Source organism: Oncorhynchus gorbuscha, linkage group LG24 (assembly GCF_021184085.1).
Source record: "Oncorhynchus gorbuscha isolate QuinsamMale2020 ecotype Even-year linkage group LG24, OgorEven_v1.0, whole genome shotgun sequence".
Taxonomy (NCBI): Eukaryota; Metazoa; Chordata; class Actinopteri; order Salmoniformes; family Salmonidae; genus Oncorhynchus; species Oncorhynchus gorbuscha.
In genome coordinates, this window is record NC_060196.1 from 61,994,249 (window position 1) to 62,014,725 (window position 20,477).

The window sequence follows — 20,477 nt, forward strand, 5'->3', positions numbered from 1 at the left end:
AGGTTGATTTTCAACAGGCCTCTCGATTGGAGACTGATTCACCACATTGATAGGTTGATTTGTATTTATAGATTTTTTGTTTATTTAACTGTTACAGCCTATAAATATGAAACAAATAAACAAAGAAAGGGAGAATAGATGTTTGCTTGCTGCAAGCGACGTGTTACTCAAGTACCTACAGTAGACCTATAACTTTTAAAAACAAAAAGAATTAAAGCTGTGAACTTCAGGGTTTAAGAACAGAATCAAGTTTGACTCGTTTGTCCATCGTCTCATAGCAAAGAGTGGGGTCGTGACCTGTGACAAAGGCGTTTGAGCACGCATTCTATTAGACGCATTCTACTAGACGCATTCTATTAGACGCATTCTATTAGACGCATTCTATTAGACGCATTCTACTAGACGCATTCTATTAGACGCATTCTACTAGACGCATTCTACTAGACGCATTCTATTAGATGCATTCTACTAGACGCATTCTATTAGATGCATTCTACTAGACGCATTCTATTAGACGCATTCTATTAGACGCATTCTACTAGACGCATTCTACTAGACGCATTCTACTAGACGCATTCTACTAGACGCATTCTACTAGACGCATTCTATTAGACGCATTCTACTAGACGCATTCTACTAGACGCATTCTATTAGACGCATTCTACTAGACGCATTCTACTAGACGCATTCTACTAGACGCATTCTATTAGACGCATTCTATTAGACGCATTCTATTAGACGCATTCTATTAGACGCATTCTACTAGACGCATTCTATTAGACGCATTCTACTAGACGCATTCTATTAGACGCATTCTATTAGACGCATTCTACTAGACGCATTCTATTAGACGCATTCTATTAGACGCATTCTACTAGACGCATTCAACTAGACGCATTCTACTAGACGCATTCTACTAGACGCATTCTATTAGACGCATTCTATTAGACGCATTCTATTAGACGCATTCTACTAGATGCATTCTACTAGACGCATTCTATTAGACGCATTCTACTAGACGCATTCTATTAGACGCATTCTATTAGACGCATTCTATTAGACGCATTCTATTAGACGCATTCTACTAGACGCATTCTATTAGACGCATTCTATTAGACGCATTCTACTAGACGCATTCTATTAGACGCATTCTATTAGACTGCCGATCATTCAATAATTATTATGCTGTTACATAGTGATTCAATCATTTCTTTCTAATTACATACACTCCTACACGCCCTGCTTTTGTAGTCTAATAGACGACAACAACAACCGTCACAATCAGCTTCTCAATAAGCGGTTTCTTATAGCGTAGTGAGAGACTACTGTGTGTCAGTGCCCTTTACAGTGCATTCAGACCCTTCACTTTTTTTCCACATGTTGTTACATTACAGCCTTTATTCTAAAATGTATTAAATATTTTTTTCCTCATCAATCCACACACACACAACTCCATAATGACAAAGTGAAAACAGGCTTTTAGAATTTTTTGTAACTGTACTAAAAATTCAAAAACAGAAATACCTTATTTACATAAGTATTCAGACCCTTTGTTATGAGATTTGAAATTGAGTTCAGGTGCATCCTGTTAACATTGATCATCCTTGAGATGTTTCTACAACTTGATTGTGCTTAAATTCAATTGATTGGACATGATGTGGAAAGGCACATACCTGTCTATATGAGGTCCCACAGTTGACAGTACACTTCAGAGCAAAAACCAAGCCATGAGGTCGAAGGAATTGTCCGTAGAGCTCTGAGACAGGATTGTGTCGAGGCACAGATCAGGAGAAGGGTACCAAAACATTTCTGCAGTATTGAAGGTCATTAAGAACACAGTGGCCTCCATCATTCTTAAATGGAAGAAGTTTGGAACCACCAAGACTCTTCCTAGAGTTGGCCGCCCGGCCAAACTGAGCAATCGGGGGAGAAGGGCCCTTGGTCAGGGAGGTGACCAAGAACCTGATGGTCACTCTGACAGAGCTCCAGAGCTCCTCTGTGGAGATGGGAGAACCTTCCAGAAGGACAACCATCTCTGCAGCACTCCACCAATCAGACCTTTATGGTAGAGTGGCCAGACAGAATCCACTCGTCAGTAAAAGGCACATGACAGCCTGCTTGGAGTTTCTAAAAGGCACCTAAAGGACTCTCAGATCATGAGAAACAAGATTCTCTGGTCTGAATGCAAAGCGTCACGTCTGGAGGGAACCTGGCACCATCCCTACGGTGAAGCATGGTGGTGGCAGCATCATGCTGTGGGGATGTTTTTCAGCGGCGAGGACTGGGAGACTAGTCAGGATCGAGGGAAAGATGAACGGAGCAAAGTACAGAGAGATCATTGATGAAAACCTGCTACAGATTGCTCAGGACCTCAGACTGGGGGCGAAGGTTCACTTTCCGGCAGGACCATGGCCCTAAGCACACAGCCAAGACAACGTAGGAGTGGCTTCGGGACAAGTCTCTGAATGTCCTTAAGCTGTGCAGTGACGCTCCCCATTCAACCTGACAGGGCTTGAGAGGATCTGCAGAGAAGATTGGGAGAAACTCCCCAAATACAGGTGTGCCAAGCTTGTAGCGTCATACCCAAGAAGACTCAAGGCTGTAATCGCTGCCAAAGGTGATTCAACAAAGTACTGAGTAAAGGGTCTGAACACTTACGTAAATTAGATATTTTAGTTGTTGTTTTTTTAATACATTTTAAATCATTTTGAAAAACCTGTTTTTGCTTTGACATTATGGGGTATTGTGATGTCATTATGGGGTATTGTGATGTCATTATGGGGTATTGTGATGTCATTATGGGGTATTGTGATGTCATTATGGGGTATTGTGATGTCATTATGGGGTATTGTGTGTAGATTGATGAGAAGAAAAAAATATATATTTTAGAATGAGGCTGTAACGTAACAAAATGTGTAAAAGGTCCAGGGGTCTGAATACTTTCCCAATGCCCTGTATGTGTCAGATCTGAAATGTTTTTGTTTGTATATTTCTTACTCCTTAGTTGCAGGCTGTGTGTTTGGTGTGTAATATTTATTTTACAGGTAGCCTACAGTACCTGCCTTTTTCTGAAATCTTTCTCGTCCTCATTCTGCCTCTGTTCATACCTTTGCCCCAGAGTTTTACCCGTTCCATTGACAGGAAAACTCCTGGCCATATTACAGTACGGACAGGACTAGCCACGTCACTCCCATCTGAAGTATCTATGTCACTGTGTCACATTATTTCCTATTACGTTATAGTTTAAGGTAGAGAAGTCTATTAAGTTATAGTTTAAGGTAGAGAAGTCTATTAAGTTATAGTTTAAGGTAGAGAAGTCTATTAAGTTATAGTTTAAGGTAGAGAAGTCTATTAAGTTATAGTTTAAGGTAGAGAAGTCTATTAAGTTATAGTTTAAGGTAGAGAAGTCTATTAAGTTATAGTTTAAGGTAGAGAAGTCTATTAAGTTATAGTTTAAGGTAGAGAAGTCTATTAAGTTATAGTTTAAGGTAGAGAAGTCTATTAAGTTATAGTTTAAGGTAGAGAAGTCTATTAAGTTATAGTTTAAGGTAGAGAAGTCTATTAAGTTATAGTTTAAGGTAGAGAAGTCTATTAAGTTATAGTTTAAGGTAGAGAAGTCTATTAAGTTATAGTTTAAGGTAGAGAAGTCTATTAAGTTATAGTTTAAGGTAGAGAAGTCTATTAAGTTATAGTTTAGGTAGAGAAGATTTTCTATTAAGTTATAGTTTAAGGTAGAGAAGTCTATTATAGTGATTATAGTTTATAAGGTAGAGAAGTCTATTCAGGTTATAGTTTAAGGGTTCATCAAAGTCTATTAAGTTATAGTTTAGGATTCAGGTCACGTCCTGTATCTCAGAGTATCTCAGTTGTCTCATGAGGATTTTCATTGATGTTGTTGTACTCAGTCTTTTAAAATCTTCATTTAAACAAAATGGTTTTACTTCACTGTGTAATTGTTTAATTTATGTCAGATATTCTCAGTCTGTAACACCCTTACCACAATGACCATAGTCTGTGATTGATCTGGTATCTCAGAGAACCAATCTCAGTCTGTAACCCTGTAACTATAAGTGTGCTGTATCTAGGTGTTAGTCCCTCTGTAACTCAGGAGCTGGTCTTCAGGTCCCAGACACAGCTACATGGTTCATGGTTCATCAACAGTACAACTACCATATAACTGTATTTTATCATCAGTCCCTTCCAAGGATTCATCGTTCCTGTGTCACGTCCTGTATCTCAGTCTGTAACTCAGTCTGTAACTCAGTCTGTAACTCAGTCTGTAACTCAGTCTGTAACTCAGTCTGTAACTCAGTCCTGTAACTCAGTCTGTAACTCAGTCCTGTATCTCAGTCTGTAACTCAGTCTGTAACTCAGTCTGTAACTCAGTCCTGTATCTCAGTCTGTAACTCAGTCCTGTATCTCAGTCTGTAACTCAGTCTGTAACTCAGTCTGTAACTCAGTCTGTAACTCAGTCTGTAACTCAGTCCTGTATCTCAGTCTGTAACTCAGTCTATATCTCAGTCTGTAACTCAGTCTGTAACTAAGTCTGTATCTCAGTCTGTAACTCCCACTGGGCAGACTCTGAACACGTCCCACTGGGCAGACTCTGAACACGTCCCACTGGGCAGACTCTGAACACGTCCCACTGGGCAGACTCTGGACACGTCCCACTGGGCAGACTCTGGACACGTCCCACTGGGCAGACTCTGAACACGTCCCACTGGGCAGACTCTGAACACGTCCCACTGGGCAGACTCTGAACACGTCCCACTGGGCAGACTCTGGACACGTCCCACTGGGCAGACTCTGGACACGTCCCACTGGGCAGACTCTGGACACGTCCCACTGGGCACAGACGTCATTTCAACGTCTATTCCACGTTGATTTGACGTCATTTCATTGAAATGATGTGGAAACAACGTTGATTCAACCAGTGGGTTGTTTTAGACAGAACCAAACAAATACTAGTGTGTTTTGCTGTTGGTTCTGTTTGGTTCTGTTGGTTCTGTTTGATTCTGTTGGTTCTGGTTGGTTCTGTTGGTTCTGGTTGGTTCTGTTGGTTCTGTGTGTTTCTGTTGGTTCTGTGCTTGTTACTTCAAATGGACTTGGGGATATTTGGGAATATTTAAAATATCATGTAACCAGTGAACTGGACACTAAAACCATGCTGTTTGGTTACATTAGTATGTTGCTCCTTTCACCTGAAACACGATGTATACACACCCTGCAATAAAACTACATTGTTCAGTTAAATGTGAGTGTGTGTAATAAATTATAATTATTAGGTGTGTATTAGTCACGTGTGAAATGGAAATGTTGTGTTTGATATCCAAACTCCCAGCTTGAAGAGTGGGGTCGCGGCCAGGGGAGTGGGGTCGCGGCCAGGGGAGTGGGGTCGCGGCCAGGGGAGTGGGGTCGCGGCCAGGGGAGTGGGGTCGCGGCCAGGGGAGTGGGGTCGCGGCCAGGGGAGTGGGGTCGCGGCCAGGGGAGTGGGGTCGCGGCCAGGTGAGTGGGGTCGCGGCCAGGGGAGTGTGGTCGCGGCAAGGGGAGTGGGGTCGCGGCCAGGGGAGTGGGGTCGCGGCCAGGGAGTGGGGTCGCGGCCAGGGGAGTGGGGTCGCGGCCAGGGGAGTGGGGTCGCGGCCAGGGGAGTGTGGTCGCGGCAAGGGGAGTGGGGTCGCGGCCAGGGGAGTGGGGTCGCGGCCAGGGGAGTGGGGTCGCGGCCAGGGGAGTGGGGTCGCGGCCAGGCTATCAACCATTATCAACAGCAACCCTGGACCAATTAGGGTTAAGTGCCATGCAACATATGATTTATCTGGTCGGCACGGGGAGTCGAACTAGCAATCTTTCTGTTACTAGACCCAACGTTCTAACCACGTGGCTACCTGCCCTGTGTGTGGACGTGCTTATAGGTGAGTACATTTATGCTGTAGCCTACATGAGTCTGCGCATTCAGTTGTTGATATAAGACCCAGTAAAACAGGATCGTCATAACTCACACATTTAAGGTGATCGATATTTGATATTTGTCATTGCTGGATTGCTGATTTTATTTAGAAATCAGCGTCGGTTGTCGGGTTGAGGATGTTGCTGGTTGAACGAGGGAGAAATTCACATCTTCGAGCAAATTGACTGTGAACCCTCCTACTGTTGTGTGTTCAAACCACAAAGGAAGTTCGTTAGCCTAATGTCCTGCAGATGTCGCTGTGAGTAAAGGAAGAATAGTTTCAGAATTTCCCCCCACACTAAACAAGGGAGCCATCTAACTATTTTAAGTAAGTAAAATGTTTAAGTTGGATCAACAAAAAAATTAACGACAGGTTTGATGGAAACGGAAAATGTTTCGGGATAAATTTTCCAAATTATGATGAACTTCACAGGGTGGTGAAAGTGTGAAGGTGATGAGTTTGATGCTCTTTTCAGGGTCTTATTCTGGTGACACGATGATCGATGCTTGGCTGTCGTTTGACAACTAAAAAATGATCTCGCTATTTTGTCCATAATAATAATCTCATCGTGTAGGCTATACGTGGGCTCCAGCCAACAGCGCCATGAGGGTATAACATATTTAATTAAACATTGAATTTCATCTTACTGCTATTAGCCGCTAGAAACGCATTGAATAACAACTTCATGCACGGATAAACATATATTAAAAAATATATAAATAGAGTTCCACTGTTGTGTTGGGTAGCGAGCTAGCTAACGTAGCATCCCTCTGTTTGAGGAGGCTGTTTCAGTAGGCTAAACTAGCTAGCTAACATAGCATCCTCTGTTTTGAGGAGGCTGTTTCAGTAGGCTAAACTAGCTAGCTAACATAGCATCCCTCTGTTTGAGGAGGCTGTTTCAGTAGGCTAAACTAGCTAGCTAACATAGCATCCCTCTGTTTGAGGAGGCTGTTTCCGTAGGCTAAACTAGCTAGCTAACATAGCATCCCTCTGTTTGAGGAGGCTGTTTCCGTAGGCTAAACTAGCCAGCTGCATTTGCTAGCTAATTAAGTGGCTAATTAAGTGAAAGTGAGTGTTCTGTTCAGATAGGGTTAAATAATTAGTTCTGCCCCTCTCAAAAAATTACAATTTCTCTTTTGCTTCTTGTTCATTTTGGAAGAAATTAATTTGTTAAAAACTGTTCTATTTTTATTTTTACTATTTTCTTTCTCTCTTTTCAGTCAACTACTCACCACATTTTATGCACTGCAGTGCTAGATAGCTGTATCTTGTGCTTTCAGCACTAGATTCATTATCTGATCCTTTGATTGGATGGACTGCCCTCTCAGACCCGTGTCAATTCATGCTGAAAGAGCTCTGATAGGTTGGAGGACGTCCTCCGGAAGTTGTCATAATTACTGTGTTAAAAGTCAAAGGAAGGTGGTGAGAACCATGAGCCTCCTAGGTTTTGTATTGAAGTCAATGTACCCAGAGGAGGACGGAACCCAGATAGGGTTAAATAGTGCTGTCAGACCCTCCAGGCTACACCATGGTTCTACCCTACAGAGTGCTGTTGAGGTTACTGTAGACCTTCAAAAACAGTGTTTCATAAATTATTTGGACTTACTCGGAAGAGTAATAAAACAGGTATTTACTGCAGACCAGCTGACCCTTGGCCAGGGTTAAATAGTGTTCTGCCCTCAGGGGAGTTGAGTGGTTCTGCCCTCTCAGACCCATGGCCAGATAGGGTTAAATAGTGTTCTGCCCTCTCAGACCCTTGGTTAAATAGTGTTCTGCCCTCTCAGACCCTTGGTTAAATAGTGTTCTGCCCTCTCAGACCCATGGCCAGATAGGGTTAAATAGTGTTCTGCCCTCTCAGACCCATGGCCAGATAGGGTTAAATAGTGTTCTGCCCTCTCAGACCCATGGCCAGATAGGGTTAAATAGTGTTCTGCCCTCTCAGACCCATGGCCAGATAGGGTTAAATAGTGTTCTGTCCTCTCAGACCCTTGGTTAAATAGTGTTCTGCCCTCTCAGACCCATGGCCAGATAGGGTTAAATAGTGTTCTGCCCTCTCAGACCCATGGCCAGATAGGGTTAAATAGTGTTCTGCCCTCTCAGACCCTCAGACCCTTGGCCCTCCAGATAGGGTTAAATAGTGTTCTGCCCTCTCAGACCCTTGGCCAGATAGGGTTAAATAGTGTTCTGCCCTCTCAGATGGCCAGATAGGGTTAAATAGTGTTCTGCCCTCTCAGACCCTTGGTTAAATAGTGTTCTGCCCTCTCAGACCCTTGGCCAGATAGGGTTAAATAGTGTTCTGCCCTCTCAGACCCTTGGCCAGATAGGGTTAGGGTTAAATAGTGTTCTGCCCTCTCAGACCCTTGGCCAGATAGGGTTAAATAGTGTTCTGCCCTCTCAGACCCAGATAGGGTTAAATAGTGTTCTGCCCTCTCAGACCCAGATAGGGTTAAATAGTGTTCTGCCCTCTCAGACCCTGGGTTAAATAGTGTTCTGTTCTGCCCTCTCAGACCCTTGGCCAGATAGGGTTAAATAGTGTTCTGCCCTCTCAGACCCTGGGTTAAATAGTGTTCTGCCCTCTCAGACCCTGGGTTAAATAGTGTTCTGCCCTCTCAGACCCTGGGTTAAATAGTGGAATGAGGTGGTGTTTTGTTTTAGAGGGCTAATAGTTGTCAGGGCAATTTTCCTTTTACCCAACGTTGTAGTAAGAAACTAAAGTCGGGAGGCCGTGATAACACACCAGTACACCAGGTGGCGGTGTATACGCCTAAAAGCTGGATGCCATCTGTCAATTGAACCCTGAAGAAGAAGAAGAACATTTGTGGTGGGGAGTCTGGTGGGAAAATGCTCATGTTGTTTGTATACATATTTTTTGAATTTTCGGGCATGAAAATCTGCCGCCATTTTTTGATGGAACCCTAACTACTAGATGACTGTTGATTTCTACAAAAAAAATAGGTGTGTTCATATTGAACCAATCTGTTTGATACAAACGAATCGTTATATAAACCCACAGAACTGTGAAGGATGAATCTGGCCCAGTGGGAGTGAGATTTGTGGAGAGATCGGATCCTTGCAGTTTGGTTGAAGAGTGGAAGACGTTGATGAATAAAAAAATGGAACAAAAGGTTAAAGTTGTTAAATGAGGTCTTTGGTTGGAGTTCACTGACAATTACACTTCTTTGGGAGAACTGTTTGAAGTACACTACAACAGTAAGTATCAAATCATCAAATCAAATGTATTTATAAAGCCCTCCGTACATCAGCTGATATCTCAAAGTGCTGTACAGAAACCCAGCCTAAAACCCCAAACAGGAAACAGTGCAGATGTAGAAGCACAGTGGCTAGGAAAAACTCCCTAGAAAGACCAAAACCTAGGAAGAAACCTAGAGAGGAACCAGGCTATGTGGGGTGGCCAGTCCTCTTCTGGCTGTGCCGGGTGGAGATTATAACAAAACATGGCCAAGATGTTCAAATGTTCATAAATGACCAGCATGGTCCAATAATAATAATCACATAATAAGTTTGCATCTTGTACTTTGGACCAAGTTGATCAAAATATTGACAACCTGTAAGGACAGTCATTTGAGATATCAAGTTTTCATACTATTCATAAAATGTCGCCATCGTGTGGGGAAAGAAAGTCGTACAGTTTTCAGTCGTTGAAAGTTGTCAATGAAATGCCATGAATAATCAGAAATAAACGTCGAACTAACATGCCAATCTGAACGTTGGCCAGCGTTTTGCTTCCTGGTAAAAAGGACAAACAGCTGAGAATGAAAAGGTGACGAGAGAGTTTATTTTACCACCACTTGTGTTTAATATTAATGTACAGTATTTTCACCAACTGCCCTCTCTGGAGAACAGCTTTTGTTGTAATATAATTCAGGATGTAGAAGACACCCCCCCCCAGGAATATAATTCAGGATGTAGAAGACACCCCCCCAGGAATATAATTCAGGATGTAGAAGACACACCCCCCCCAGGAATATAATTCAGGATGTAGAAGACCCCCCAGGAATATAATTCAGGATGTAGAACCCCCCCCCCCCAGGAATATAATTCAGGATGTAGAAGACCCCCCCTCCAGGAATATAATTCAGGATGTAGAAGACACCCCCCCAGGAATATAATTCAGGATGTAGAAGACCCCCCAGGAATATAATTCAGGATGTAGAAGACCCCCCCCCCAGGAATATAATTCAGGATGTAGAAGACTCCCCCCAGGAATATAATTCAGGATGTAGAAGACCCCCCCAGGAATATAATTCAGGATGTAGAAGACACCCCCACCCCCCAGGAATATAATTCAGGATGTAGAAGACACCCCCCCTCCAGGAATATAATTCAGGATGTAGAAGACACCCCCCCCCCCCCCAGGAATATAATTCAGGATGTAGAAGACACCCCCCAGGAATATAATTCAGGATGTAGAAGACCCCCCCAGGAATATAATTCAGGATGTAGAAGACCCCCCCCCCAGGAATATAATTCCCCCCCCCAGGAATATAATTCAGGATGTAGAAGACACCCCCACCCCCCAGGAATATAATTCAGGATGTAGAAGACACCCCCCTCCAGGAATATAATTCAGGATGAGAAGACACCCCCCCAGGAATATAATTCAGGATGTAGAAGACACCCCCCCAGGAATATAATTCAGGATGTAGAAGACACCCCCCCCCCCCCAGGAATATAATTCAGGATGTAGAAGACCCCCCCCAGGAATATAATTCAGGATGTAGAAGACACCCCCCAGGAATATAATTCAGGATGTAGAAGACACCCCCCAGGAATATAATTCAGGATGTAGAAGGCCAAACCCCTCTCCCCCCCAGGAATATAATTCAGGATGTAGAAGACACCCCCACCCCCCAGGAATATAATTCAGGATGTAGAAGGCCAAAACCCCCCTCAAGAGCACGCAGGGCCTCTATGCTCTTGAGGAGCCACTGGATGCTGACGGTAGGTCAGGTGCCTCAGAAACTCTGTTGATTATCGTTGCCGTGCAACAATAGCAACAATGAAAGTGTGTCGCATTTCTAGAATTTATGATTGTGAACTCTGAAAGAGAAGACTAACAGTAAAGTAACACGTTATAGAATGTAATTAAATACCCCGACGTAACTGAAAAATATAATCAACAACAAAAATGTGAACATCAAATATATTCAATAAACAAAGAAAGAAATAGGACCTCTGTCATAACTTCCACCGAAGGTCCCTCCTCTTCCTGTTTGGTCGTCACGACTCCCTCCGAAGGTCCCTCCTCTTCCTGTTTGGTCGTCACGACTCCCTCCGAAGGTCCCTCCTCTTCCTGTTTGGTCGTCACGACTCCCTCCGAAGGTCCCTCCTCTTCCTGTTTGGTCGTCACGACTCCCTCCGAAGGTCCCTCCTCTTCCTGTTTGGTCGTCGTCGCCGGTCTACTAGCCGCCACCGATCCCTTTTTCCTTTTCGTTTCGTCTTATTGGTTGCACCTGTTCCCCGTTTCGTTTATTGATTTTTGTCTATTTAAGCCTGATAGGTCCGCCTAGGTTTGTGCGCGATTGTTACTCTGTTGGTTGTGGATGTGTTGTTGTGTGTGTTTTCTCCGGAACGTTTGTTCCTGTGTCTGTTTTATGGGCCCTGTATTCTGGCGTGACCGATTTGTGACGGAGAATAAATTACGATTTACCGAACCCTCTGCTCTCTGCGCCTGACTCCAACCCACCACTCCTAGTAACCTCTGACAACCTCTGTGCATCACTGAAGCATCACCTTGGATGTGGTTGTTCATCTTGGATGTGGTTGTTCATCTTGGATGTGGTTGTTGACCTTGGATGTGGTTGTTCATCTTGGATGTGGTTGTTCATCTTGGATGTGGTTGTTGATCTTGGATGTGGTTGTTCATCTTGGATGTGGTTGTTCATCTTGGATGTGGTTGTTCATCTTGGATGTGGTTGTTCATCTTGGATGTGGTTGTTCATCTTGGATGTGGTTGTTGATCTTGGATGTGGTTGTTGATCTTGGATGTGGTTGTTGACCTTGGATGTGGTTGTTCATCTTGGATGTGGTTGTTGATCTTGGATGTGGTTGTTGATCTTGGATGTGGTTGTTGACCTTGGATGTGGTTGTTCATCTTGGATGTGGTTGTTGATCTTGGATGTGGTTGTTCATCTTGGATGTGGTTGTTCATCTTGGATGTGGTTGTTGATCTTGGATGTGGTTGTTGATCTTGGATGTGGTTGTTGACCTTGGATGTGGTTGTTCATCTTGGATGTGGTTGTTGATCTTGGATGTGGTTGTTCATCTTGGATGTGGTTGTTCATCTTGGATGTGGTTGTTCATCTTGGATGTGGTTGTTGATCTTGGATGTGGTTGTTGATCTTGGATGTGGTTGTTCATCTTGGATGTGGTTGTTCATCTTGGATGTGGTTGTTGATCTTCGATGTGGTTTGTCAGGATTTGGCCAGGGTTGTTCCGGTTTTTGGTCACTAGATGCCCCCATTGTGCCTTTTGACCTTTTGTTTTCCCTTGATCCCATTATTATTTGCACCTGTGCCTCGTTTCCCCTGATTGTAGTTAAACCCTTTGTTTGCCTCAGTTCTTTGCTCTGTGTTTGTATGTTAGCACCCAGCCCTAGTACTCTGTGAACTCTTGTTGATCCCGGTGGACTCTCTTGTGGAATTCTGTTTTTTGTTCTTGTTTATTTATTTTTGAGTTTCTTTTGAGGCTTTTTATGCTATACCTTCCACCTTGTGGATTTACCTTTTTGTCTTGGAGGATTACCTTTGTTATTGTAGGATTCCTTTTGAGTTTGTGGAGTTACATGTTTTCCTGAAGGACTTCACTTTTTACTTCATTAAATACACCGTCTCAAGTACTGCTGTGTCTGCCTCATCTTCTGGGTTCTGCCGACTATTCGTGGCTCAGTTGGTTAAGTGACTGTTTCTCACTCCGGAGACCCGGGTTCGTAACCGGGTCCTGACATGGTTGTTCACCTTGGATGTGGTTGTTCATCTTGGATGTGGTTGTTCATCTTGGATGTGGTTGTTCATCTTGGATGTGGTTGTTGATCTTGGATGTGGTTGTTCATCTTGGATGTGGTTGTTGACCTTGGATGTGGTTGTTCATCTTGGATGTGGTTGTTGATCTTGGATGTGGTTGTTCATCTTGGATGTGGTTGTTCATCTTGGATGTGGTTGTTCATCTTGGATGTGGTTGTTCATGTAAGTCGCTCTGGATAAGAGCGTCTGCTAAATGACTTAAATGTAAATGTAATGTCTTAAATGATGGATGTGGTTGTTCATCTTGGATGTGGTTGTTCATCTTGGATTTGGTTGTTCATCTTGGATGTGGTTGACCTTGGATGATTCAGTTCAAGTATAAAACAGCATGCGTTTCTGTTACAAGGCACTGTAAATGTTTACATAGCTACTGACCCTGGAACAGACTCTGTATATATCTACTGACCCTGGAACTGTGCCTGTATGTAACTACTGACCCTGGAACTGACCCTGGAACTGTGCCTGTATATAGCTACTGACCCTAGAACTGTGCCTGTATATAGTTACTGACCCTGGAACTGTCCCTCTATATATCTACTGACCCTGGAACTGTCCCTGTATATAGCTGCTGACCCTGGAACTGTCCCTGTATATAGCTACTGTTCCTGGGACTGTCCCTGTATATAGCTACTGACCCTGGAACTGTCCCTGTATATATCTACTGACCCTGGAACTGTCCCTGTATCTATCTATATCTACTGTATATATCTACTGACCCTGTATATATCTACTGACCCTGGAACTGTCCCTGTATATAACTACTGACCCTGGAACTGACCCTGTATATAACTACTGACCCTGGAACTGACCCTGTATATAGCTACTGACCCTGGAACTGACCCTGTATATAGATACTAACCCGTTATATAGCTACTGACCCTGGAACTGTCCCTGTATATAGCTACTGACCCTGGAACTGTGCCTGTATATAACTACTGACCCTGTACATAACTACTGACCCTGGACCTGTCCCTGTATATAGCTACTGACCCTGGAACTGTCCCTGTATATAGCTACTGACCCTGGAACTGTGCCTGTATATATCTACTGACCCTGGAACTGTGCCTATATATATATATATCTACTGACCCTGGAACTGTGCCTGTATATATCTACTGACCCTGGAACTGTGCCTGTATATAGCTACTGACCCTGGAACTGTGCCTGTATATAGCTACTGACCCTGGAACTGTGCCTGTATATATGCTACTGACCCTGGAACTGTGCCAGTATATACATTTACATTTACATTTAAGTCATTTAGCAGACGCTCTTATCCAGAGCGACTTACAAATTGGTGCATTCACCTTATGACATCCAGTGGAACAGTCACTTTACAATAGTGCATCTAAATCTTAAAGGGGGGGGGGGGAATACTTATCCTATCCTAGGTATTCCTTAAAGAGGTGGGGTTTCAGGTGTCTCTGGAAGGTGGTGATTGACTCCGCTGTCCTGGCGTCGTGAGGGAGTTTGTTCCACCATTGGGGGGCCAGAGCAGCGAACAGTTTTGACTGGGCTGAGCGGGAGCTGTACTTCCTCAGTGGTAGGGAGGCGAGCAGGCCAGAGGTGGATGAACGCAGTGCCCTTGTTTGGGTGTAGGGCCTGATCAGAGCCTGGAGGTACTGAGGTGCCGTTCCCCTCACAGCTCCGTAGGCAAGCACCATGGTCTTGTAGCGGATGCGAGCTTCAACTGGAAGCCAGTGGAGAGAACGGAGGAGCGGGGTGACGTGAGAGAACTTGGGAAGGTTGAACACCAGACGGGCTGCGACGTTCTGGATGAGTTGAAGGGGTTTAATGGCACAGGCAGGGAGCCCAGCCAACAGCGAGTTGCAGTAATCCAGACGGGAGATGACAAGTGCCTGGATTAGGACCTGCGCCGCTTCCTGTGTGAGGCAGGGTCGTACTCTGAGGATGTTGTAGAGCATGAACCTACAGGAACGGGCCACCGCCTTGATGTTGGTTGAGAACGACAGGGAGTTGTCCAGGATCACACCAAGGTTCTTAGCGCTCTGGGAGGAGGACACAATGGAGTTGTCAACCGTGATGGCGAGATCATGGAACGGGCAGTCCTTCCCCGGGAGGAAGAGCAGCTCCGTCTTGCCGAGGTTCAGCTTGAGGTGGTGATAAGTCATCCACACTGATATGTCTGCCAGACATGCAGAGATGCGATTCGCCACCTGGTCATCAGAAGGGGTAAAGGAGAAGATTAGTTGTGTGTCGTCTGCATAGCAATGATAGGAGACCATGTGAGGTTATGACAGAGCCAAGTGACTTGGTGTATAGCGAGAATAGGAGAGGGCCTAGAACAGAGCCCTGGGGGACACCAGTGGTGAGAGCGCGTGGTGAGGAGACAGATTCTCGCCACGCCACCTGGTAGGAGCGACCTGTCAGGTAGGACGCAATCCAAGCGTGGGCCGCGCCGGAGATGCCCAACTCGGAGAGGGTGGAGAGGAGGATCTGATGGTTCACAGTAACGAAGGCAGCCGATAGGTCTAGAAGGATGAGAGCAGAGGAGAGAGAGTTAGCTTTAGCAGTGCGGAGTGCCTCCGTGATACAGAGAAGAGCAGTCTCAGTTGAATGAATAGTCTTGAAACCTGACTGATTTGGATCAAGAAGGTCATTCAGAGAGAGATAGCGGGAGAGCTGGCCAAGGACGGCACGTTCAGGAGTTTTGGAGAGAAAAGAAAGAAGGGATACTGGTCTGTAGTTGTTGACATCGGAGGGATCGAGTGTAGGTTTTTTCAGAAGGGGTGCAACTCTCGCTTTCCTGAAGACAGAAGGGACGTAGCTAGTGGTCAGGGATGAGTTGATGAGCGAGGTGAGGAAAGGGAGAAGGTCTCCGGAAATGGTCTGGAGAAGAGAGGAGGGGACAGGGTCAAGCGGGCAGGTTGTTGGGTGGCCGGCCGTCACAAGACGCAAGATTTAATCTGGAGAGAGAGGGGAGAAAGGGGTCAGAGCACAGGGTAGGGCAGTGTGAGCAGAACCAGTGGTGCCGCCTGACTTAGCAAACGAGGATCGGATGTCGTCGACCTTCTTTTCAAAATGGTTGACGAAGTCATCTGGAGGAGGGAGGGGGGGGGGGGGGATTCAGGAGGGAGGAGAAGGTGGCAAAGAGCTTCCTAGGGTTAGAGGCAGATGCTTGGAATTTAGAGTGGTAGAAAATGGCTTTAGCAGCAGAGACAGAGGAGGAAAATGTAGAGAGGAGGGAGTGAAAGGATGCCAGGTCCGCAGGGGAGGCGAGTTTTCCTCCATTTCCGCTTGGCTGCCCGGAGCCCTGTTCCGTGAGCTCGCAATGAGTCGTCGAGCCACGGGGCGGGAGGGGAGGACCGAGCCGGCCTGGAGGATAGGGGACATAGAGAGTCAAAGGATGCAGAAAGGGAGGAGAGGAGGGTTGAGGAGGCAGAATCAGGAGATAGGTTGGAGAAGGTTTGAGCAGAGGGAAGAGATGATAGGATGGAAGAGGAGAGAGTAGCGATGGGAGAGAGAGCGAAGGTTGGGACGGCGCGATACCATCCGAGCAGGGGCAGTGTGGGAGGTGCTGGACGAGAGCGAGAGGGAAAAGGACACAAGGTAGTGGTCGGAGACCTGGAGGGGAGCCGCAATGAGGCTAGTGGAAGAACAGCATCCAGCAAAGATGAGGTCGAGCGTATTGCCTGCCCTGCGAGTAGGGGGGGAAGGTGAGAGGGTGAGGTCAAAAGCGGAGAGGAGTGGAAAGAAGGAGGCAGAGAGGAATGAGTCAAAGGTAGACGTGGGGAGGCCAAAGTCGCCCAGCACTGTGAGAGGTGAGCCGTCCTCAGGAAAGGAGCTTATCAAGGCATCAAGCTCATTGATGAACTCTCCGAGGGAACCTGGAGGGCGATAAATGATAAGGATGTTAAGCTTGAAAGGGCTGGTAACTGTGACAGCATGGAACCCAAAGGAGGCGATAGACAGATGGGCAAGGGGAGAAAGAGAGAATGACCACCTGGGAGAGACGAGGATCCCGGTGCCACCACCCCGCTGACCAGAAGCTCTCGGGGTGTGCGAGAACACGTGGGCGGAAGAAGAGAGAGCAGTAGGAGCAGCAGTGTTGTCCGTGGGGATCCATGTCTCCGTCAGTGCCAAGAAGTCGAGGGACCGGAGGGAGGCATAGGCCGAGATGAACTCTGCCCTGCCGGCCGCAGATCGGCAGCTCCAGAGGCCACCGGAGACCCGGAACTCCACGTGGGTCGTGCGCGCCGGAACCACCAGACTAGGGCGGCCGCGGCCACGCGGTGTGGAGCGCCTGTATGGTCTGTGCAGAGAGGAGAGAACAGGGACAGGCAGACACATAGCTGACAGGCCACAGAAGAGGCCACGCCAATGCAAAGGAGATTGGAATGACAAGTGGACTACACGTCTCGAACGCTCAGGAACCCAAGCCCACGTAGCAAGAATCCTACTGACCAAAACTATCAAAATGATACAGTACTGCTGAATTAGGCTAGCTGGCAGTGGCTGCGTTGTTGACACCACACCAATCAAGTCGCTCCGCCGAGTGCAATAGTCTCTGCAGTGCTGCTATTCGGGGGCTAGCTGGCTAGCTAGCAGTGTTGTTTACGTTACGTTGCGTTAAAGACCGACAATAGCTGGCTAGCTAACCTAGAAAATCGCTCCAGACTACACAACCATCTTTGATACAAAGACGGCTATGTAGCTAGCTATGTAGCTAGCTATGTAGCTAGCTACGATCAAACAAATCAAACCGTTGTACTGTAATGAAATTAAATTAAAAATGTTATACTACCTGTTATTATTATTATTGTTATTATTATTATTATTATTATTGTTATTATTATTATTATTATTGTTATTATTATTGTTATTATTATTGTTATTATTATTATTATTATTATTGTTATTATTATTGTTGTTATTATTATTATTATTATTGTTATTGTTTATTATTATTATTATTGTTGTTATTATTATTGTTATTATTATTGTTATTGTTATTGTTATTGTTATTGTTATTATTGTTATTATTGTTGTTATTATTATTGTTATTATTGTTATTGTTATTATTATTGTTATTATTGTTATTGTTATTATTATTCTTGTTGTTATTATTGTTATTATTATTATTATTATTGTTGTTATTATTATTCTTGTTTATTATTATTATTATTATTATTGTTATTATTATTATTATTATTGTTATTATTATTGTTATTATTATTATTATTATTTAGGTAAACGGTTTCCTCCAAATGTTTGAGTAACAAGATCGTATCCGGTTTTGTGGACAGAACATGTCAACTAGTTACCTCTGAATGGTGGACAGAACAACTAGTTACCTCTGAATGGTGGACAGAACAACTAGTTACCTCTGAATGGTGGACAGAACATGTCAACTAGTTACCTCTGAATGGTGAACAGAACAACTAGTTACCTCTGAATGGTGGACAGAACAACTAGTTACCTCTGAATGGTGGACAGAACAACTAGTTACCTCTGAATGGTGGACAGAACATGTCAACTAGTTACCTCTGAATGGTGAACAGAACATGTCAACTAGTTACCTCTGAATGGTGAACAGAACAACTAGTTACCTCTGAATGGTGGACAGAACAACTAGTTACCTCTGAATGGTGGACAGAACAACTAGTTACCTCTGAATGGTGAACAGAACATGTCAACTAGTTACCTCTGAATGGTGGACAGAACAACTAGTTACCTCTGAATGGTGGACAGAACAACTAGTTACCTCTGAATGGTGGACAGAACATGTCAACTAGTTACCTCTGAATGGTGGACAGAACAACTAGTTACCTCTGAATGGTGGACAGAACATGTCAACTAGTTACCTCTGAATGGTGGACAGAACATGTCAACTAGTTACCTCTGAATGGTGGACAGAACAACTAGTTACCTCTGAATGGTGAACAGAACAACTAGTTACCTCTGAATGGTGAACAGAACAACTAGTTACCTCTGAATGGTGGACAGAACAACTAGTTACCTCTGAATGGTGAACAGAACAACTAGTTACCTCTGAATGGTGGACAGAACAACTAGTTACCTCTGAATGGTGGACAGAACAACTAGTTACCTCTGAATGGTGGACAGAACAACTAGTTACCTCTGAATGGTGAACAGAACAACTAGTTACCTCTGAATGGTGGACAGAACAACTAGTTATCTCTGAATGGTGGACAGAACAACTAGTTACCTCTGAATGGTGGACAGAACAACTAGTTACCTCTGAATGGTGGACAGAACAACTAGTTACCTCTGAATGGTGGACAGAACAACTAGTTACCTCTGAATGGTGGACAGAACAACTAGTTACCTCTGAATGGTGGACAGAACAACTAGTTACCTCTGAATGGTGGACAGAACATGTCAACTAGTTACCTCTGAATGGTGAACAGAACAACTAGTTACCTCTGAATGGTGAACAGAACATGTCAACTAGTTACCTCTGAATGGTGAACAGAACATGTCAACTAGTTACCTCTGAATGGTGGACAGAACAACTAGTTACCTCTGAATGGTGAACAGAACAACTAGTTACCTCTGAATGGTGAACAGAACAACTAGTTACCTCTGAATGGTGAACAGAACAACTAGTTACCTCTGAATGGTGAACAGAACAACTAGTTACCTCTGAATGGTGAACAGAACAACTAGTTACCTCTGAATGGTGGACAGAACAACTAGTTACCTCTGAATGGTGGACAGAACGACTAGTTACCTCTGAATTGCTTTAATACAACAGGCGAGCGTCTTTGCATAAAGCGAGCCAAATGCTCGTTTCTAAATTCTAAATAGCTGCCTGCTACTAGGATAGTATTCGGTCAACGAGACTAAATGCATTGCACATTCTAAATAGCTGCCTGCTACTAGGATAGTATTCGGTCAACGAGACTAAATGCATTGCACATTCTAAATAGCTGCCTGCTACTAGGATAGTATTCGGTCAACGAGACTAAATGCATTGCACATTCTAAATAGCTGCCTGCTACTAGGATAGTATTCGGTCAACGAGACTAAATGCATTGCACATTCTAAATAGCTGCCTGCTACTAGGATAGTATTCGGTCAACGAGACTAAATGCATTGCACATTCTAAATAGCTGCCTGCTACTAGGATAGTATTCGGTCAACGAGACTAAATGCATTGCACATTCTAAATAGCTGCCTGCTACTAGGATAGTATTCGGTCAACGAGACTAAATGCATGAATAAGCCAAATGTTTCAGTTAGCATCAGTTACGTATCAGTTATTATAAAATAAAATATGGAACAGTAAATGTTCAATATGCTGTATCTTTCGTTTTGGATAAAGGTATCTAGCTAGCTGACAGCAGAGGTGTCTAGCTACCTGACAGCAGAGGTGTCTAGTTACCTGACAGCAGAGGTATCTAGCTACCTGACAGCAGAGGTGACTAGCTACCTGACAGCAGAGGTGTCTAGCTACCTGACAGCAGAGGTGACTAGCTACCTGACAGCAGAGGTGTCTAGCTAC